Source organism: Drosophila bipectinata, chromosome 4 (genome assembly GCF_030179905.1).
Source record: "Drosophila bipectinata strain 14024-0381.07 chromosome 4, DbipHiC1v2, whole genome shotgun sequence".
In the NCBI taxonomy this organism is placed as follows: domain Eukaryota; kingdom Metazoa; phylum Arthropoda; class Insecta; order Diptera; family Drosophilidae; genus Drosophila; species Drosophila bipectinata.
The window spans coordinates 20,399,175-20,423,319 of record NC_091740.1 but is presented as its reverse complement, the minus strand read 5'-3'; the positions used below and the strand labels follow the sequence as shown (position 1 = coordinate 20,423,319).

At 34.9% G+C, this 24,145-nt stretch overlaps 2 long non-coding RNA genes across 2 annotated transcripts; one reads left to right on the top strand and one right to left on the bottom strand.

Annotated features, from left to right (window-relative positions):
* Nucleotides 1-3,325: 3,325 nt before the first annotated feature.
* Nucleotides 3,326-24,074, bottom strand: LOC122322062 (uncharacterized). The gene is made up of 11 exons (XR_006246414.2): nt 23,988-24,074; nt 23,757-23,819; nt 20,448-20,769; nt 17,553-17,643; nt 17,322-17,384; nt 15,419-15,508; nt 13,662-15,196; nt 6,832-6,933; nt 6,683-6,745; nt 3,603-3,658; nt 3,326-3,500 (listed from the first exon to the last, which is right to left on the bottom strand). It is a non-coding gene; the product is annotated as an uncharacterized lncRNA (long non-coding RNA).
* Nucleotides 3,446-7,934, top strand: LOC138926819 (uncharacterized). The gene is made up of 3 exons (XR_011443498.1): nt 3,446-4,046; nt 7,632-7,770; nt 7,829-7,934. It is a non-coding gene; the product is annotated as an uncharacterized lncRNA (long non-coding RNA).
* Nucleotides 24,075-24,145: the final 71 nt, after the last annotated feature.

Below are 24,145 nucleotides of genomic sequence, written 5' to 3'. Positions count from 1 at the left end.
ATAAAGAATAAATAAGAAATAAATGAAAAAGAAAATGAATCATCGCTATATCAAAATATATATACCGACTAGTGTATACGCCTACTCGCAGTTCCCATTTGTAGCTCAAATGTCGTCCACTACAACCGCTAACAAGATCGCTGCACTATCATCGATACTCGCCATCGAAGGATATCCGAAAACCATGGTCAGCGCCACCGGTCCGCAGCTTACGGCTGACGCCTTTGAGGAATTTTGCAAACGTCATGAAATAAAACACATTACCACAGCACCGTTCCATTCAGCATCTAATGGATTAGCAGAGCATTTCGTTCAGACGTTCAAATTCTCAGTCAAGAAAAACCTCAAAGACGGTATACCAGTCCGAGCAGCAGTTAGTAAACCTTGCTTCCCACAGGTTCACTCCAAATTCCTACGGAAAATCTTCCGCCGATTTAATCCATGGTCGTCCAGTCCGTACTGTACTAAGTCAACTTTTCGAGCAGCCTGTCTAAGCCAAGCAATCGGTTACCAAGTACGTCCCAAATCAAATGGACTACGCTCGTAATTATGCAAGGGGAGAAAGGTGGATTGAAGGCTCTATTGACCGTCCATTGCAAAATGCTTTTCTTGGTTCGCACCACAAATAGTTATATCAAGCGCCATTTCAACCAGCTAAAACCGAAGTTCTCAGCAAGCAGCTCCATCGAAAAACCTTTAGAGCTCTTTTGGATCCCAGATACTCCGCCCTCTTCAAATCAAAACCTGAAACAACAAGATCAACCACTACAACAACAAAAAGATGAACCAGTAACCGTTCAGCAACGTCATTCTGAACCTGAGCCACCCGAGCCGAGAGCTCGACGTCATCGAACCAACAGCCAAGGCAAAAACAACCAGCACGACTTTCATCCGGCATACCAGCATATCGCCATTTATTTGCATTAAAATCATTTTATCCGCGAAATCTTTATACATTAAATCAGGGGTGCCCAAGCTCTGCATACGGAAGAGCCAACTACCATACCAATGCAAAAAATCACCAATACTTTGGTGGGAGAATTTTTTTTCCCATCCATGTAGGTGCACTGAAAAATAAAATTATAAAATCATTCACAAGGGGCTCAAAAAAAATCAATATATAAAAAATACATTTTATTATAGCCTTTAAAAAATCCCTCCATTTTACAACAATCCCTCCATTATTATACTATGACAAATAATGCGAAGCTTCTTAAAAAAAATGTTCTGCGTAGAAGAAATTTATCGCTTTAGGTCGACCATTTTGGCAGAAACAGAAACAAGAATGAATTTCTTGCAGTGAAAAGTTTTCGGCACTCCAACAACAAAATTCATTCGGATTAGCACGATTGAGGAGAACAGGGAAAACACGAAAAATTGTTATTGTAATAGCCCTTTGCTTATGCTGGGACCAACGAAGCTTATGGCGTGAGCAGTCTCACACAACTCCGTATACATGAACATTTGCAAAAAAAAATGAGCAGCGAGAGCAATGGGATGAGCACCACTACATTAAATGTTCATATATACCGCCTTCGTCCGAACCGCCCACATATTGGCATCATTTGTCCGCTATTTAATCCGTTTTTAATATTATGACTGATGGTGACCAGCTGGAAGTGTGGGCGACTATAATATCCCAGAATTAAAGTGGTCCAACGTCGATAACTCACCATCTTTATCATTTATCACGCACCACTTCACCGCGGGCATGTTTGACATGTCCTTAGGTCAAATTAACCATGTTATAAATTCGTTGGGTCGGCTTTTAGACTTTTGTTTTGAATCTGATCCTGTTGGTCCCTTCTCTCCAGAGCTTTCCCCCTTTCAACCCCAGAGAATCCATATCACCCCACGCTGGAGGTCTTAATCGAAACCATTCCTGGTATCGATCAGATGTCTCCATGCGGGGCAAATAAGATTCGCTGTTGTCGTAAAGCTGATTTTCACAAACTTAATAACCTTATCGATTCATTTGATTGGTCCAATATTCTGGCATGCACCGATTTAACCGATTTAAATGTCACCTTAAAAAAATTTGCAAAATTTTTTTTCTGTCTGTCTTTCTCCGAGAACATCTTATTATCTGATCTTATAAGGGTCAAACCAGTTTATTTGGCAAATATGGACTACCAGGCTGTGTGCTCAAATACTGTGCCAGGGCTCTGTGCAAACCTCTTCTAAGACTTTTCAACTTATCTTTGGAAACCTCGATTTTTCCTTCTAAGTGAAAAGAATCTTTCATAATTCCCATACATAGAAAAGGGGAAAAGTCGAATGCTGCCAACAACAGAGGCATCTCAAAATTGTCTCAAATGCATCGCAAAATATACATGCCTTCTAAAGAAGGTCTAGAAACTTTAGTCCTTTATTCCTTAGCCATTGTAGTTCGACATTTGAACAACAAGACCTCCTTAGGGTCTTATGTTCAAACTATTATACTGTACCTAATCTCACTTTCCTGTCCTTCAAATATAAAAACATTTATTTTAAATTTTCTAAGTAATTCTTTCATGTTAGGCTGATGTCAGAGTGCGCGCGAGAAGCGAAGCAAAGCAATGCGAGAGGGAAATTTCATAAATTTTTATAATGAATTGGGAAATAACCCAGAAAAGTTTTTTAACTATTCGCGGATGTCTATTGTGTTGGTCTGTGCTTTTAACACTTAATCTTATTCCTAAATAAATGTAAAATTTATACTGAAATATTAATAAATAGAATATAATAATAATATAACAAAAAACATAATTTCTTTCGTCATGTCACCCAATAACGAATACCTGAATTATTTTAGGGTAGATAGCCTGAAAAGTTAGAAATATCAAAATTTTTGTGCGCTGGCTTCGAACGATGAGCGTAAAAAAAAGAATAAGATCTCGCTCTAAGGCCTTCAGCAAGAAATATTTGCGTCCATTTCGTTATATGAAATAGGTTGTCTATATGCTGTATGGTTAAGTTAGTGATATTTAAAAGGTTGCAGTGGTTTAACGCTCGTTCTCGCCCAATATTATCGCATCGCTTCTCGCGCTCCGAGAGTTAATTGCACGAACGAAACTGCCTTCAAAGCAGTGAGCTCATGGTCTTTGTACTACAATAATAAAACAATACTTTTTAAAAAAGTTGACACCGAAATGGACCTAATTTATTATATTAGATTGGCTTCACTCAGAAAAAAAGTTTTCGTTGGTTTGAACATATGTTTCACTTAATATTAAAGTAAATATTTACTCATTCTTTCGATTTTTTTTTATTTAATACTTTTTTATGTATTTTGTTCTTCCCAACAAAGACCCACGTCGGGTCTTTTGGATTTTAACGACCTTAAATATACAAAAAACAAATTTATTCGTGAAATACTTTTCACTTTCTAGCTACTGAAAATCAACAACTACCTTAGAAACTAGAAACTACTACCTAACAAATCTAAAATTATATTCATGTTTTTTATTGCTAAATCCTTAAGCATTTGGCGCAGTCAGAGAGTATTCATATTCCAAAACCTGTTTAAATTAACAAAAAAAATTTGTAAATACATTTTGATAAACCGTCGTAATTTTACATCATGTTTGATATTTAACATTACATTCCGAACATATACAAACCTGCATAATAGGACCGATTTTGAATGTATAACTGCATGTAGCTCGTGGTCGTTGCACTACAATAATAAAACAATACGCTTTAAAAAAGATTACACCAAAATAGAGAAAATTTAATATATATGTAGATGTTGGTATGAGTGTATGGGTGTGCTGTCGTCGGATGCTTAATTTCATCGTTATAGGAATATTGCGTCAGACACTAATTGTGCTGTGATTGGTTGTGTGTATGTTGTCGCTTTAAGAAGCGTCGTTTTAGCAGGGCGACAACGTAGTGTCGCTGTCGCCGAGTGTGGTTCGGTGGTAAGGAGAGAAAGAAGAAGGGCGACGCAAGCAGTTACGTATAGACCGTCGTATGTGCAAAACCGAAACTCGCTGTGCTATTACGATGTCGAAAAACATGTGCTCCGGTTGCGTTGGTTTGAACTTAATATCAAAGCGAGCTGGGTAAATATTTCATCATTCATTTTTTTTTATTTTTTTTATTATCAATCAATCAATAGTTATATTTAAAATCTGTCCGGAGTTATGGACAATAATTAAATTTTATAATGGGACCTTAACTTAATGAAATATTGAGTTGTACAATGTTTGCTTATCCTAGGAAACTAATTTTAACAGTAACCCTTAGCGATAGAATTCAAGTTATTTATTGTCTGGCCCTTTAGTGGGCCTTGTTGGTTTTACAACTGCAGCTCAGTCCCATTCGCCCGAGTGGCAGAGGTCCAGGTGCCAAAACAGTGAGCTCCTGGTCGTTGCACTACAATAATAAAAAAAACAAGAAAGGAAAGCTAACTTCGGGCGGAGCCGATGTTGATATACCCTTGCAGTTAAAAGCGGATATATGGTATATCGCAAACATCGGATAAAGGTTGCCGGTCCTTGTGAGAATATCATCAGAAAACCAATTAATTACAATAAAATATATAAAAACAAAAAGTCCCAAGCTTCTATCTTCAAAAATATCAAAGTTAGTATATCTACCAAAAACCATTACCGATCATTCAGTTATATGTCAGCTATAAGATATAGTCGACCGATCGTTGTGGTAGATTTGGTAGATCGGATTAACTGACCAAAAATAGAATTTGTACCAAGTTCCAGCTTTCTATCTTCAAAAACACAAAAGTTGGGTCATTTCCGATCGTTCAGTTATATGTCAGCTATAGGATATATTCGGCCGATCCCGGTCGTTCCGACTTATATACTACGTGCAAAGAAACAGACAGACAGACGGACAGACGAACATGCTCATATCAACCCAGGAGGTGATCCTGAGCAAGAATGTATATACTTTATAGGGTCGGAGATGTCTCCTTCACTGCGTTGCACACTTTTGGACAAAATTATAATACCCTACAAGGGTATAATAAGCTTTAAAATAGGTAAGACCAAAATGGAGACAAATTTAATATATAAGTTTGGCTTCACTCAAAAAAATATTTTGCGTTGGTTTGAACATTTTTGTCACATAAGGGGACCCCCCTTCTCGATTTCAAATTTTCCCCTTCAAACGAAAATCAAACAATTTTCAATGGGATGGCAAATGAACATAAATTATTTTTTAGGGTTGTAACTTTGCGTACATTTATTTGAAGACATAAAAAGGAAGAAAAAATTTTACATAATTTTTTTTTTTCTTTTTTGTTGTTTTTTATGATTAAACAAAAGACCTTCTTTTCGGGGGCGCAGGTGATTTCCGCTCCTTGGAACATCAGAAACCAAAAATTCCAAGTACATGTTTGGCTCTGGTATAAACTAGGATTATTAATTTCGCACAAAAATTAACAAAATGGCGGACCTTAGATATTTTGTTTTTGTCTTTTTTTCAGACATAAATCAAGTTGAAAATTAAAGAAGATCTTCACCGATTTGATTTATCCTAGTTCTTACTATTATGAGAGCTATAATAACTTACTTCTTACTATCATAACTTTTCATACATTTGTTTGAAGACATAAAAAAGAAGAAAAAAATTGTACATAATTTTTTTTTCTTTTTTGTTGTTGTTTTTTGGTTGTTTAAAGCAGGGACCGTAATTATTATAATTTTTAAAATAAAAATTATTTGTTGATTTTTATGACAAAAATTGAAATATAACTCTTATTGTCAATTTGTATAATAATTAGAAAAATAATTATTTTTCAATTTTTACAACAAAATAAAAAATAAAAATTTAAATTTGATTTTTTTTTTTAAATTGAAAATAAAAATTAAATGCGAATAACTTCTAAACCATGTGGACTATTAAAAAACGATTAACATATTTATGATCTGTGGCGCAGTACCTTTGAAATGATGTATGAATGTGTTATATTTCAATTTTAACAATAGAAATCGAAATAAAAGTTTATTGTGTTTCCGGATCCACCGTTAAAAAATGGTACATGTGCCCTTTTCCCACTCCCCGCAAATGCTTTTTTGTGGTTCAATTTTTTTGAACTCATAAGTCTTATTTGCAGTCCCTGGTCGGAACGGCCGGGATCGGCCGACTTTATCCTATAGCTGCCAAATAACTGATTAATCGGAAATGGTATAACTTTAGTGTTTTTAAAGTTAGAGAGTTTAAAGAGAGCTATTTTTGGCAAGTTAGAGAGCTATTTTTGGCAAAATAATACGGCATGCCAAATTTCATAAGGATCGGCCGACTATATCTTATAGCTGCCATATAACTGAACGATCGGAAATGGTATTTGGTAGAAATACCAACTTTGGTATTTTTGAAGATAGAAACTTGGGACTTTTTTTTTTAGATAATTTATTGGATCGGCCAACTATATCCGATGTTTGCGATATAAATCCGGTTTTAACTGCCAGGGTATGTCAACTTCGGCTCCGCCCGAATTAGCTTTTCTTTCTTGTTTTTGAATAAATCGATACTGAAGTTATTTCTTTGTTGATGAAATGAGATATACAACAAAAATTATTTTATTAAATTGTCCTATTATTACCTATACCATTAAAAAATATTTTACAATTCTAAATGAGATTCGTGAACTGTCCAGAAATGTAAAAAATAAAGTGCTTGTTTGATTGACTTTGATTTGAGTGAGTGCTTGACTTTGATTTTTAAAATTAAATACCTGTGCTTTACTGCTATATCCTCAAGCATTTGTCGCAGTCAGAGAGCATCCATATTCCGAAAGCTGTTTAATGAAAAACATACATTTATAATACAAATTTATTAAAACCATCATTGGTATTTAATAATATATTCTAAACATATTCAAACCTGAATAATAAGCACGATTTGGAATCTGTAACTCCATGTACAAAAGGGGTGGTCCAACTGACTCATTATAGGTGCCAAAACGGTGAAATCGTGAGTGTTGCACTAAAAAAATTTAAAAAAATACGATTTAAATAAGTGGCAACAAAACAGAGCAAATTTAATATATAAGTTTGGCTTCACTCAGAAAAATAGTTTGCGTTGGTTTGAACATTTTCTTCACTTAATATCAAGGACTGCAAATAAGACTTATGAGTTCAAAAAAATTGAACCACAAAAAAGCCTTTTTTAACGGTGCATCCAGAAACTCAATAAACTTTTATTTCGATTTCTATTGCTAAAATTAAAATATACCTCTTTTATCAATTTTTATAATAATAATTAAGAATAAGAATTATTTTTCAATTTTTATTTAAAAAAAAAAAAAGTAAAAATTATGATTCAATTTTTATTAAAAAAATTGAAAATAAGTGTGATGATTAAATTTTTATTATAAAAAGTGAATGCGAATAACTTCTAAACCGAGTGGACTATTAAAAAACCGCTTACGTATTTATGATATGTGGCGCAGTACTTTTCAAATGATGTATCGAACGTCCTCAAAGGACATAATCAAGGATTCTTCAATTATTCAATTTATTTAGTTATATTTCTACTAGAAATTTTCAAGTCTGTACACACCCATTTTCAAGTACGGACGTTTCAACATTTTCAAGTTTCAAGTCTTAACATTCTTTTGATTATATTGAAATATTTGTTGTATATTTTTTAATTTTCTTTTTATTCATTTTTAAAAACAACAGTTTCTTTATGGACTCCGATGATAAGTTACACCGTAAATCCGAAAGTACCAATTTCAGTGCAGAAAATGCTCTTTCTACTGAAACCTGGGTAGCAAGCACACTATGCAAAACTTTTGCTAGTTGGTAGAGCCGAGGATAAGTAAACTTTTTGCCTTTCCAGTATTCCATTATATTCTCCTGCAGTCAAATTTTCTTAGGAGAGTATGTGTGGATCTCTGTCATAATCAACTTTAACTCAGGATCATCGTCGTCATTGGATTCCTCATTTTCCGAATTTACCTCAATGGAGCTAAGGAAATCCTTCAGTAGAGAACTCTGGGATGCTCCATCAATCTCACTTAACGACGAACTTTGGCTTTCAGATGAAACTTCCAGTTCTTTTCTTACTATGCTTTCCTAAAAAAAAATATAAATTATTTTAGAATAATTATTGCATTACTTTAACAATACGCGATTACCTTTTTATTTAGGGCTAGTATTTTTCGCATTAATGCTGCTAAATGATTTAAATAAATAAAAAAAATTTCAGATAAATTTCATTTTCGGTAAGATTTTTTTCTCGGTTCTCTAAGTGTTCGACAAGGTTCTTAGAGTGTGTGCTCTTCATAGACTTAATGAATAACTTTGTTTCAAGCCAAAGCTTATAAAAATCGCCGAAATATAATTGTTCGCTTTGCAATTTTTGAGTGGCTATAAAAATCGGTTCTAGTGCCGCCAACAGCAAGTTAGGTTAGGTTAGGTTGAGGCGGCGATGAGGGCCGGTTCTGACCCCCATCCACTTGAGCCGCTGGGGCTCCTTGTGATACCGCACAGGCAAGGATCCTACAAAAGGACCTCTCCCTTCCCACTACTTATGTGCCCAAGGGTGCTCTATCCTTCTTGAAGCGGCTCGCGGTCACATCCAGATTTACGGATGAAGGCTACGAGTCTGTGTGGAGCGACCTCCGCGAGGTCTGTAAGTATTGCTGCGCCCAAGAATTTGAGTCGGATGCGCCCCAGCGCAGGGCATTGACACAGGAGGTGTGCGACTGTCTCTTCCTCTTCTTCGTCTCCACAGCTCCTGCAGTAGTCATAATGTGGCACCGCTAGTCTAGCCGCGTGTGCTCCTATTAACCAATGTCCCGTAATGGCCTTGATCGCCAGACTACAGTCCTGCCTATTCAGGGCGATAAGCATCATTGACCTCTTCCTAGATCGGATTGGCCATATCATGCGGGAGTTCCTGCAGTTTTGGAGGTTTCTCCATTTCCGCAGTGATGCGCGGTCAAAGTGATCCCTGCATTTTAGCCTACACGTAGCTAAGGGGATACCTACTGGTTCCTTCTCCGGTAGGAGAGGATTGGTAGTACCTGCTCTTGCTAGTTCGTCGGCGGCGCAGTTACCCTCGTGGTCCCTATGCCCGGGCACCCATATGAGGTGTATGTCATGCTGCTCTGCCATCTCGTTAAGAGATCTGCGACAGTCATTCACTGTCCTGGAGTTGGATGAAAGACCGTCAAGGGCTTTGAGTGCCGCTTGAACGTCTGAAAAGATACAGATTGTGTCCTGATTACCAATAAGTGCTGGGGATCTGAGTGCTTCTCCGATAGCTATTACTTCTGCTTGGAAAACACTACAGTGGTCTGGGAGTCTGAAGGACTCATTTAAACACAGCTGTTCGCAATGGAAACCGCCTCCCACCTGGCCATTCAATTTTGAACCGTCTGTGTAAATATGGAGGGAACCTGCTGGTCCCGGGATTTAACAGCAAGTTAATTTCCTCCCAATTTGATTCCGTTAACTGCAAGGTATCACTTAGGTTTCCTTCTGAAAACTTCTTGAATACGCATACCTTTTTCAACATAGTGTACGTGGAGTTCCATCTTGTTGGCACATCCAGTAGAGGTTGGGGTAGCCCTTGTGAAGAAATGGCCAGCCTAAACATAATTTTAAAATAGTATTGTAATTTTTAAGTGTAATGTTATGCATTTAATTTGTTTACCTATAAGTCGGAGTTCGCAATGTTTTTATTATGGATTGTGCGCTATCGACAAGGATCGTGCGCTACCGTATGCCTTTTATGCAGCTCAATCACTCCAAGCGTTTTTACTTCAATGCGGTGGTCTCGATAGTATTGGACATTGATTCCCAATATACCCCTGTAATACCTCGAAGCAATGTCAATTTTAAGCGAAAGTACTCTATCCTTCAATAACTTCGAAAGAGTCTCCTTTATGTTGTGGTATTTTTCGCTTACGTGATTCATAATTATTTTTCAATTTTTATTAAAAAAAAAAAAATAAAAATTATGATTCAATTTTTATTAAAAAAGTTGAAAATACGTGTTATGATTCAATTTTTACTATAAAAATTGAAAATAAAAAGTGAATGCGAATAACTTCTGAACCGAGTGGACTATTAAAAAACCGCTTACGTATTTATGATATGTGGCGCAGTACTTTTCAAATGATGTATCGAACGTCCTCAAAGGACATAGTCAAGGATTCTTTAATTATTCAATTTATTTAGTTATATTTCTAGTGTGGGTCAACCATGTAAAAGTGCACATCAGGTTAACACTGTTATTTTAAGTATGAAATGATTTGGTTAGCATCAAATTGTCGTTGATTTTTTCTTCATTTCATTTGGGTGATGATCGCAATGGGACGAAAAAAAGATTTAATTGTCCGCGTGTGTCTAAATGTAAAATTTGTGGTCGTACCTATAAAGGGCACTACTTAACGAATTTGAGAAGACATTTGCAGGAGGTGAACGTGATAAACGTTCGATAAACGAACGTATAAACGTGAACTGGAAGAAAAAAATCCAAACGAGCCTCAAGCAAAGAAGAAAAAATTTTCCATTGCTCTTTCTTCTTTTGAAGACTGTGTGCAACTTGTGACCGAGGAGAAGGTGCCCTTTGCTTTGCTGGACAGGGCTCTTTTTAAGAAGTTGACGGAACAAATTTTTTGTGGCTTGGACATGAGCCCCATAACATCTCGCAACGTTATGAATCACGTAAGCGAAAAATACCACAACATAAAGGAGACTCTTTCGAAGTTATTGAAAGTTATTGAGTTATATTTCAATTATTGTCATAAAAATCAATAAATAATTTTTATTTTTAATTTTTATTTTAAAAATTATAATAATTACGGTCCCTGCTTAATATCAAAGCGAGCTGGGTAAATATTTCATCATACATTCGATGTTATTTTATTTTCCTATTAATACGTATTAAATAAAATATATTCTGACCATATACAAACCCAAATAACAAGCTCGATTTTTAATCTATAATTGCATGTACGAAAGGTGGTCATTCTAAATGCCAAATCGGTGAGCTCGTGGTCATTGCACTACAATAAAAAAAAACATACGCTTTAAAATAGGTGACACCAATAGGTGTCCTGTTCGACATACCAAAAATCGCATATAAAGTGAGTTACTACCTCATAACACTGACAAAATTACGCTACCATAGCATTTTAACTCAATTTAAACTGAGGCAAAAATCCTTCATCATTAAGTAAATACATTGAGTGTTTTGTACAGTGTGCAATGCCCATAAAACGCAAAGGGGGTGATTTAAGCCGTGACACAATTAGATCTCGAAACATGCGAAGTAGAAGATCCGAAAGAACCGAAAAACAAATTCAGCAAAAAAATACATATGTACGTGTTAGAATAGCGCAACAACAACAATCACAGTTTCACAGTCAATAGACGCAGAACAAATGACCAACAACGACAACAGGTACATCGAGCATTTATATCTCAATTATTCCTGCGTCTAGCATTCCAGTATCAGCTTGATATTGAGTATTATGCTCACTCAAAAGTGGTAATTGGTGCTACGGACAAGGTCATGCTCTGAAATTCAAAAACAAGCCAGTTGGGATGTGTTGCGCGTCAGGAAAAGTGCAACTACTAGAAATTGAAACACCACCTGAACCATTAAACGGCTTACTTATCGGCACGGATCCAGATTCTAATGTGTTCCTTAAGTCAATTCGAACATTTAATTCATGCTTTCAAATGACATCGTTCGGAACAACAGAAATAGTTCGAAATACTAATGCAAATGGCCAAGTTTATCATAATATGGGCTCACTGCTGCCAATGCCAAACGGACCACATAATTTCTTACAAATCTACTTTATGGGCGGCGAAGATTCCGGAAGCGCACTTGCCAATCGCGTGAATGCACGTTGTGATTATAATAACCTTGATTCATTTTATGCCAGACGTAGCGTCAGTGCAGTGAGCTATATGCTCTATTGAACAAACACAATGCATTTTTGAAACGAAGCCGTAAATTTTCCTACAGAGTTTTTGAACTCACTGGATTCGCAAGGCATGCCAACGCATAATGTACAATTAAAGGTTGGATCTCCAATTATCCTACGTCGGGTACCCGCCCCGACTCTGCTACGGTACGCGATTAGTCATTAAAAAATTAATGAAAAACGTGATCGAAGCCAGCATTTTAAATGGAAAATTGGTAATCCGGATAAGAATATATTCTTATAGATTCCTATCCGTGGTATTAGTATATTTTCACCACTGAACTTTACTCTGAACTCTGAACTCTTTTCAACTCTGAACTATACTTACAGATGCACCAATTCAATTCAATCGTATTCAGTTTCCGATTATATTGGCATTTGCAATGACTATCAACGAATCCCAAGGTCAAACGATGTCTATTTGTGGCTTAGATTTAAGATCACCATGTTTTTCACACGGACAATTATACGTGGCATGCTCTCGAGAGGTAAATCATCCAGTTTGTGTTAGCTAAAGATGGACTAACAAAAAATATTGTTCACGCTATAGCACTAAGAGATTGACTTGCTGAATTACGATCAAATAATAACTTAAAAATAATGTTTGCCTTTTGTTGTTTTTATATTCCCTCATGGTTCACAGCGCTTCAGATGACTTTATAATACATAATTCTAGAACTAAGTGAATTTTGTACATAAATTATAAAGACATCTGGTGGCAAAACATCGTTTGCCGAGTCAGCTAGTTTTATATATTAGTTTGGCTTCACTCAGAAAAATAGTTTGCGTTGTTTTGAAAATTTTTTTCACCTAATATCAAAGCGAGCTGGGTAAATATTTCATAATACATTCGATGTCATTTTATTTTCGATTCAAGACTTTCTTTTGTGGGTTTTGTTCTTAACATGTGCCCATATCGGGTCTGTTGGTATTGGATTTGGAAGTTACTTACACTATATAGTTATAGTTATACGCTTAAAGCAGTTATTAAACTTTTAAAATTTAAGGACATTAAATATACAACAAACAACTTTATCTGTGAAATAATATTCAACAATTACAGATTTTTTCATTTCAGCTACTGAAAATCAATAACTACCTATTAATAGAAACTATAAATTACTAACTAACAAATCTACTTTCTTGGCTTCTTTTTTATATTATATTATAATATTTTATATTACAATTTCACAATTTAGAGTTAGAGAGTTTAAATTTTACACGAGAGCTATTTTTGGCAAAATAATAATACATCATACGAAATTTCATAACGATCGGTCGACTATATCTTATAGCTGCCTTATAACTGAACGATCGGAAATGGTATTTGGTAGACATACCAACTTTGGTATTTTTGAAAATAGAAGCTTGGGACTTTTTCTTAGATATTTTATTGTCATTAATTGGTTTTATTATGATGTTCTCATAAGGATCGGCCAACTATATGCGATGTTTGCGATATATATCCGGTTTTAACTGCCAGGGTATGTAAACTTCGGCTCCGCCCGAATTAGCTTTTCTTTCTTGTTTTTGAATAAATCGGCACTGAAGTTATTTCTTGGTTAATGAAATGATATATACAACAAAAATTATTTTATTACATTTTCCTATTAATACCTATACTATTAAAAAATATTTTACAAATCTAAATGAGATTCGTAAACTGTCTAGAAATGTAAAGAATAAATGTAAAAAATAAAGTGCTTGTTTGATTGACTTTGATTTGAGTGAGTGCTTGACTTTGATTTTTAAAATTAAATACCTGTTCTTTACTGCTATATCCTCAAGCATTTGTCGCAGTCAGAGAGCATTCATATTCCGAAAGCTGTTTAATGAAAAACATACATTTGTAATACAATTTTATTTAAACCATCATGCGTAAAATTTTCTGATTCAGTTTCTATGGTGTAAGGATTCATCAATCGTTTCAAGAGTAGCAAATAATTTAACATCATGATTGGTATTTAATAAGTCTGATTTTGAATTATTAACTGCATGTACGAAAGGTGGTCATTCTAGGTGCCTGTTTGGTCATTGAGCGTTTTCAATGCCGTAAATAAAAGAATTTGTATTTAATATGACGTTATAAAAATGTTTATTTCTGCATGCAGATCAAGCCGGATGATCCGCAGATAGACCGGCTATGGTGCATGCAGGGACTCAAGTAAAAGTACAGAGAGGGCGGCCCGACTGGTCACTGCGAAGCTAAAGCTCTCGAATAATGGAGAGGGCGGCCCGACCTAGACACTGCGAGCTAAAACTCTCTATGGAATGCTTGTTGAGTCGAGCGGCCGAGAAAGAGTCGGCTTGCGATCAACAAAGCCTTTGTAAAAACTTAAGCCTAATAAATAAACATTACACTAATAATTACACTAAACATTACATAAACATTATTTAAACATTATTTAAACATAAACATTAAACGCCGTGCTGCTGCTTGACCCGACATTCCCCCCCCCCCGTTGGGGCCTGTCCTCCAACTCCATCCGTAAGGGGAAAGGCAGTGCATAATACGTCCCGCTCGAAGTACTCCATCGCAGCCAGGGATGAGCTCCATAGTTGTGGCCAGTGGTCACATCCAAAACCTCCAACGTCCTGCATCGCTGCTCCAGAAACTCCGCCATAATTTATCGCTCAAACATATTTTCTCGCGGCGCATACGATCTGTCCCACTGTGCGCTCAGAACCGCAAGTAGCGTTGTGGAACATATATATGTATGAAGCCGTTATGCGCGGGCCAATGCACTTGCAGTGGAACGTATGTATATATGTTTTTAAATGTTTTTTCGCGGGTCAATAGTTTTTTTTAAATGTTAATTATATTAACTAAATCACGTCGGGGTCACCAATGTTTGGTCATTGAGCGTTTTCAATGCCGTAAATAAAAGAATTTGTATTTAATATGACGTTATAAAAATGTTTATTTCTGCATGCAGATCAAGCCGGATGATCCGCAGATAGACCGGCTATGGTGCATGCAGGGACTCAAGTAAAAGTACAGAGAGGGCGGCCCGACTGGTCACTGCGAAGCTAAAGCTCTCGAATAATGGAGAGGGCGGCCCGACCTAGACACTGCGAGCTAAAACTCTCTATGGAATGCTTGTTGAGTCGAGCGGACGAGAAAGAGTCGGCTTGCGATCAAGAAAGCCTTTGTACAAACTTAAGCCTAATAAATAAACATTACACTAATAATTACACTAAACATTACATAAACATTATTTAAACATTATTTAAACATAAACATTAAACGCCGTGCTGCTGCTTGACCCGACAAACGGTGAAATCGTGAGTGTTGCACTAAAAAAATAAAAAAAAATACGATTTAAATAGGTGGCAACAAAATAGAGCAAATTTAAAATATAAGTTTGTCTTCACTCAGAAAAATAGTTTGCGTTGGTTTGAACATTTTCTTCACTTAATATCAAAGCGAGCTGGGTAAATATTTCATCATTCGTTCGATGTTATTTTATTTTCCTATTAATACGTATTTAATAAAATATATTCTGATCATATACAAACCCAAATAACAAGCTCTATTTTTAATCTATAATTGCATGTACGAAAGGTGGTCATTCTAAATGCCAAATCGATGAACTTGTGGTCATTGCACTACAATAAAAAAAAAAAAATACGCTTTAAAATAGGTGACTCCAACATAGAGCAAATCTATCTTCTTCTTCTATATATATAAAGTTCTCGGTTCACAGTTTTTATACCCTTGCAGAGGGTTTTATAATTTTGTGCAAAAGTGTGCAACGCAGTGAAGGAGACATCTCCGACCCTATAAAGTATATATATTCTTGATCAGGATCACCTCCTGAGTTGATATGAGCATGTCCGTCTGTCCGTACGCGAACAAGTCTCTCAGTTTTGAAGCTATCGTCTTGAAACTTTGCACACACCCTTCTTCTAGATTTTGTATTTTAGTAAATTGGTTTTATTATGATGTAATCATAAGGATCGGCCAACTATATCCGATGTTTGCGATATATATCCGGTTTTAACTGCAAGGGTATATAAACTTCGGCTCCGCCCGAAGTTAGCTTCCCTTTCTTGTTGTTACTATACTCCTCCGAAACTGCTATACCAATTCTCATGAAATTTTTTTCATCCTTTTAAATCCTACCAAAAATCGCATATAAAGGTAGTTACTACCTCATCACACTGAAAAAATTACGCTACCATAGCATTTTAACTCAATTTAAACTGAGGCAAAAATCCTTCATCATTAAGTAAATACATTGAGTGTTTTGTACAGTGTGCAATCGTAACTCGGCAGGAAGAAACGAAATAAGGAATGTTCACTTTGGAACTTTCACTTTGAATGTTCACAATAATCACTTTGGAATAAGCAGAATTTTCAACATCAGGCTCTTACTGGAACTTGTTGCCGTTGTTAGTTAATTCTTCTTCTAACTATTAATCTGTGCGCTTCTCTTCTTTGAAAAGTGGTCTTTGTTGATTATGTTCATCTCGTGCATCTTTCGATTTTCGATTGTGATTCACGTAACTGCGCCATGCTTACACGCGCCTTTTCATTACCTTTATAAATTTGTTCTCCTGATCTCGTATTCTTCTATCTCGCGCAGCTCTAGAATTGACTGTTTGATGACTAAAATTGGCCCAATTGCGTTTTCTTGGCATTGGTGACTGTAGATAAGTAATCGGGCATATGATACACACATAAATGTACAATACGTTACGCTCTCAGCCTACTTATTGTTATTCATTACTATAAAAGCAGCCATTTCGGAGGAGTATAATTCCCGTTGTCGAACGGGATAAAAAAGTATCCTATGTCCGTCTCCTGGCTCTAAGCTACCTCCCTACCAATTTTCAGCCAAATCTGTTTTGCCGTTCTTGAGTTATAAGTGGTGTAACTAACACGACTATCTTTTACACGAGAGCTATTTTTGGCAAAATAATAATACATCATACGAAATTTCATAACGATCGGTCGACTATATCTTATAGCTGCCTTATAACTGAACGATCGGAAATGGTATTTGGTAGACATACCAACTTTGGTATTTTTGAAGATAGAAGCTTGGGACTTTTTCTTAGATATTTTATTGTAATTAATTGGTTTTATTATGATGTTCTCATAAGGATCGGCCAACTATATCCGGTGTTTGCGATATATATCCGGTTTTAGCTGCAAGGGTATATCAACTTCAACCGAATTAGCTTTTCTTTCTTGTTTTTGAATTAATCGATACTGAAGTTATTTCTTTGTTGATGAAATGAGATATACAACAAAAATTATTTTATTAAATTGTCCTATTATTACCTATACCATTAAAAAATATTTTACAATTCTAAATGAGATTCGTGAACTGTCCAGAAATGTAAAAAATAAAGTGCTTGTTTGATTGACTTTGATTTGAGTGAGTGCTTGACTTTGATTTTTAAAATTAAATACCTGTTCTTTACTGCTATATCCTCAAGCATTTGTCGTAGTCAGAGAGCATTCATATTCCGAAAGCTGTTTAATGAAAAACATACAATTGTAATACAATTTTATTTAAACCATCATGCGTAAAATTTTCTGATTCAGTTTCTATGGTGTAAGGATTCATCAATCGTTTCAAGAGTAGCAAATAATTTAACAGCATGATTGGTATTTAATAATATATTCCGAACATATACAAACCTGCATAATAAGTCTGATTTTGAATTATTAACTGCATGTACGAAAGGTGGTCATTCTAGGTGCCAAAACAGGTGAAATCGTGAGTGTTGCACTAAAAAAATAAAAAAAAAATACGATTTAAATAGGTGGCAACAAAATAGAGCAAATTTAAAATATAAGTCAGAAAAATAGTTTGCGTTGGTTTGAACATTTTCTTCACTTAATATCAAAGCGAGCTGGGTAAATATTTCATCATTCGTTCGATGTTATTTTATTTTCCTATTAATACGTATTTAATGAAATATATTCTGACCATATACAAACCCAAATAATAAGCTCGATTTTTAATCTATAATTGCATGTACGAAAGGTGGTCATTCTAAATGCCAAATCGGTGAGCTCGTGGTCATTGCACTACAATAAAAAAAAACAATGCCCATAAAACGCAAAGGGGGTGATTTAAGCCGTGACACAATTAGATCTCGAAACATGCGAAGTAGAAGATCCGAAAGAACCGAAAAACAAATTCAGCAAAAAAATACATATGTACGTGTTAGAATAGCGCAACAACAACAATCACAGTTTCACAGTCAATAGACGCAGAACAAATGACCAACAACGACAACAGGTACATCGAGCATTTATATCTCAATTATTCCTGCGTCTAGCATTCCAGTATCAGCTTGATATTGAGTATTATGCTCACTCAAAAGTGGTAATTGGTGCTACGGACAAGGTCATGCTCTGAAATTCAAAAACAAGCCAGTTGGGATGTGTTGCGCGTCAGGAAAAGTGCAACTACTAGAAATTGAAACACCACCTGAACCATTAAACGGCTTACTTATCGGCACGGATCCAGATTCTAATGTGTTCCTTAAGTCAATTCGAACATTTAATTCATGCTTTCAAATGACATCGTTCGGAACAACAGAAATAGTTCGAAATACTAATGCAAATGGCCAAGTTTATCATAATATGGGCTCACTGCTGCCAATGCCAAACGGACCACATAATTTCTTACAAATCTACTTTATGGGCGGCGAAGATTCCGGAAGCGCACTTGCCAATCGCGTGAATGCACGTTGTGATTATAATAACCTTGATTCATTTTATGCCAGACGTAGCGTCAGTGCAGTGAGCTATATGCTCTATTGAACAAACACAATGCATTTTTGAAACGAAGCCGTAAATTTTCCTACAGAGTTTTTGAACTCACTGGATTCGCAAGGCATGCCAACGCATAATGTACAATTAAAGGTTGGATCTCCAATTATCCTACGTCGGGTACCCGCCCCGACTCTGCTACGGTACGCGATTAGTCATTAAAAAATTAATGAAAAACGTGATCGAAGCCAGCATTTTAAATGGAAAATTGGTAATCCGGATAAGAATATATTCTTATAGATTCCTATCCGTGGTATTAGTATATTTTCACCACTGAACTTTACTCTGAACTCTGAACTCTTTTCAACTCTGAACTATACTTACAGATGCACCAATTCAATTCAATCGTATTCAGTTTCCGATTATATTGGCATTTGCAATGACTATCAACGAATCCCAAGGTCAAACGATGTCTATTTGTGGCTTAGATTTAAGAACACCATGTTTTTCACACGGACAATTATACGTGGCATGCTCTCGAGAGGTAAACCATCCAGTTTGTGTTAGCTAAAGATGGACTAACAAAAAATATTGTTCACGCTATAGCACTAAGAGATTGACTTGCTGAATTACGATCAAATAATAACTTAAAAATAATGTTTGCCTTTTGTTGTTTTTATATTCCCTCATGGTTCACAGCGCTTCAGATGACTTTATAATACATAATTCTAGAACTAAGTGAATTTTGTACATAAATTATAAAGACATCTGGTGGCAAAACATCGTTTGCCGAGTCAGCTATTTTTATATATTAGTTTGGCTTCACTCAGAAAAATAGTTTGCGTTGTTTTGAAAATTTTTTTCACCTAATATCAAAGCGAGCTGGGTAAATATTTCATAATACATTCGATGTCATTTTATTTTCGATTCAAGACTTTCTTTTGTGGGTTTTGTTCTTAACATGTGCCCATATCGGGTCTGTTGGTATTGGATTTGGAAGTTACTTACACTATATAGTTATAGTTATACGCTTAAAGCAGTTATTAAACTTTTAAAATTTAAGGACATTAAATATACAACAAACAACTTTATCTGTGAAATAATATTCAACAATTACAGATTTTTTCATTTCAGCTACTGAAAATCAATAACTACCTATTAATAGAAACTATAAATTACTAACTAACAAATCTACTTTCTTGGCTTCTTTTTTATATTATATTATAATATTTTATATTACAATTTCACAATTTAGAGTTAGAGAGTTTAAATTTTACACGAGAGCTATTTTTGGCAAAATAATAATACATCATACGAAATTTCATAACGATCGGTCGACTATATCTTATAGCTGCCTTATAACTGAATGATCGGAAATGGTATTTGGTAGACATACCAACTTTGGTATTTTTGAAAATAGAAGCTTGGGACTTTTTCTTAGATATTTTATTGTAATTAATTGGTTTTATTATGATGTTCTCATAAGGATCGGCCAACTATATGCGATGTTTGCGATATATATCCGGTTTTAACTGCCAGGGTATATCAACTTCAACCGAATTAGCTTTTCTTTCTTGTTTTTGAATTGATCGATACTGAAGTTATTTCTTTGTTTATGAAATGAGATATACAACAAAAATTATTTTATTAAATTGTCCTATTAATACCTATACCATTAAAAAATATTTTACAAATCTAAATGAGATTCGTAAACTGTCTAGAAATGTAAAGAATAAACGTAAAAAATAAAGTGCTTGTTTGATTGACTTTGATTTGAGTGAGTGCTTGACTTTGATTTTTAAAATTAAATACCTGTTCTTTACTGCTATATCCTCAAGCATTTGTCGCAGTCAGAGAGCATTCATATTCCGAAAGCTGTTTAATGAAAAACATACATTTGTAATACAATTTTATTTAAACCATCATGCGTAAAATTTTCTGATTCAGTTTCTATGGTGTAAGGATTCATCAATCGTTTCAAGAGTAGCAAATAATTTAACATCATGATTGGTATTTAATAATATATTCCGAACATATACAAACCTGCATAATAAGTCTGATTTTGAATTATTAACTGCATGTACGAAAGGTGGTCATTCTAGGTGCCAAAACAGGTGAAATCGTGAGTGTTGCACTAAAAAAATAAAAAAAAATACGAATTAAATAGGTGGCCACAAAATAGAGCAAATTTAAAATATAAGTCAGAAAAATAGTTTGCGTTGGTTTGAACATTTTCTTCACTTAATATCAAAGCGAGCTGGGTAAATATTTCATCATTCGTTCGATGTTATTTTATTTTCCTATTAATACGTATTTAATGAATTATATTCTGACCATATACAAACCCAAATAATAAGCTCGATTTTTAATCTATAATTGCATGTACGAAAGGTGGTCATTCTAAATGCCAAATCGGTGAGCTCGTGGTCATTGCACTACAATAAAAAAAAACATACGCTTTAAAATAGGTGACACCAATAGGTGTCCTGTTCGACATACCAAAAATCGCATATAAAGTGAGTTACTACCTCATAACACTGACAAAATTACGCTACCATAGCATTTTAACTCAATTTAAACTGAGGCAAAAATCCTTCATCATTAAGTAAATACATTGAGTGTTTTGTACAGTGTGCAATGCCCATAAAACGCAAAGGGGGTGATTTAAGCCGTGACACAATTAGATCTCGAAACATGCGAAGTAGAAGATCCGAAAGAACCGAAAAACAAATTCAGCAAAAAAATACATATGTACGTGTTAGAATAGCGCAACAACAACAATCACAGTTTCACAGTCAATAGACGCAGAACAAATGACCAACAACGACAACAGGTACATCGAGCATTTATATCTCAATTATTCCTGCGTCTAGCATTCCAGTATCAGCTTGATATTGAGTATTATGCTCACTCAAAAGTGGTAATTGGTGCTACGGACAAGGTCATGCTCTGAAATTCAAAAACAAGCCAGTTGGGATGTGTTGCGCGTCAGGAAAAGTGCAACTACTAGAAATTGAAACACCACCTGAACCATTAAACGGCTTACTTATCGGCACGGATCCAGATTCTAATGTGTTCCTTAAGTCAATTCGAACATTTAATTCATGCTTTCAAATGACATCGTTCGGAACAACAGAAATAGTTCGAAATACTAATGCAAATGGCCAAGTTTATCATAATATGGGCTCACTGCTGCCAATGCCAAACGGACCACATAATTTCTTACAAATCTACTTTATGGGCGGCGAAGATTCCGGAAGCGCACTTGCCAATCGCGTGAATGCACGTTGTGATTATAATAACCTTGATTCATTTTATGCCAGACGTAGCGTCAGTGCAGTGAGCTATATGCTCTATTGAACAAACACAATGCATTTTTGAAACGAAGCCGTAAATTTTCCTACAGAGTTTTTGAACTCACTGGATTCGCAAGGCATGCCAACGCATAATGTACAATTAAAGGTTGGATCTCCAATTATCCTACGTCGGGTACCCGCCCCGACTCTGCTACGGTACGCGATTAGTCATTAAAAAATTAATGAAAAACGTGATCGAAGCCAGCATTTTAAATGGAAAATTGGTAATCCGGATAAGAATATATTCTTATAGATTCCTATCCGTGGTATTAGTATATTTTCACCACTGAACTTTACTCTGAACTCTGAACTCTTTTCAACTCTGAACTATACTTACAGATGCACCAATTCAATTCAATCGTATTCAGTTTCCGATTATATTGGCATTTGCAATGACTATCAACGAATCCCAAGGTCAAACGATGTCTATTTGTGGCTTAGATTTAAGAACACCATGTTTTTCACACGGACAATTATACGTGGCATGCTCTCGAGAGGTAAACCATCCAGTTTGTGTTAGCTAAAGATGGACTAACAAAAAATATTGTTCACGCTATAGCACTAAGAGATTGACTTGCTGAATTACGATCAAATAATAACTTAAAAATAATGTTTGCCTTTTGTTGTTTTTATATTCCCTCATGGTTCACAGCGCTTCAGATGACTTTATAATACATAATTCTAGAACTAAGTGAATTTTGTACATAAATTATAAAGACATCTGGTGGCAAAACATCGTTTGCCGAGTCAGCTATTTTTATATATTAGTTTGGCTTCACTCAGAAAAATAGTTTGCGTTGTTTTGAAAATTTTTTTCACCTAATATCAAAGCGAGCTGGGTAAATATTTCATAATACATTCGATGTCATTTTATTTTCGATTCAAGACTTTCTTTTGTGGGTTTTGTTCTTAACATGTGCCCATATCGGGTCTGTTGGTATTGGATTTGGAAGTTACTTACACTATATAGTTATAGTTATACGCTTAAAGCAGTTATTAAACTTTTAAAATTTAAGGACATTAAATATACAACAAACAACTTTATCTGTGAAATAATATTCAACAATTACAGATTTTTTCATTTCAGCTACTGAAAATCAATAACTACCTATTAATAGAAACTATAAATTACTAACTAACAAATCTACTTTCTTGGCTTCTTTTTTATATTATATTATAATATTTTATATTACAATTTCACAATTTAGAGTTAGAGAGTTTAAATTTTACACGAGAGCTATTTTTGGCAAAATAATAATACATCATACGAAATTTCATAACGATCGGTCGACTATATCTTATAGCTGCCTTATAACTGAATGATCGGAAATGGTATTTGGTAGACATACCAACTTTGGTATTTTTGAAAATAGAAGCTTGGGACTTTTTCTTAGATATTTTATTGTAATTAATTGGTTTTATTATGATGTTCTCATAAGGATCGGCCAACTATATGCGATGTTTGCGATATATATCCGGTTTTAACTGCCAGGGTATATCAACTTCAACCGAATTAGCTTTTCTTTCTTGTTTTTGAATTGATCGATACTGAAGTTATTTCTTTGTTTATGAAATGAGATATACAACAAAAATTATTTTATTAAATTGTCCTATTAATACCTATACCATTAAAAAATATTTTACAAATCTAAATGAGATTCGTAAACTGTCTAGAAATGTAAAGAATAAACGTAAAAAATAAAGTGCTTGTTTGATTGACTTTGATTTGAGTGAGTGCTTGACTTTGATTTTTAAAATTAAATACCTGTTCTTTACTGCTATATCCTCAAGCATTTGTCGCAGTCAGAGAGCATTCATATTCCGAAAGCTGTTTAATGAAAAACATACATTTGTAATACAATTTTATTTAAACCATCATGCGTAAAATTTTCTGATTCAGTTTCTATGGTGTAAGGATTCATCAATCGTTTCAAGAGTAGCAAATAATTTAACATCATGATTGGTATTTAATAATATATTCCGAACATATACAAACCTGCATAATAAGTCTGATTTTGAATTATTAACTGCATGTACGAAAGGTGGTCATTCTAGGTGCCAAAACAGGTGAAATCGTGAGTGTTGCACTAAAAAAATAAAAAAAAATACGAATTAAATAGGTGGCCACAAAATAGAGCAAATTTAAAATATAAG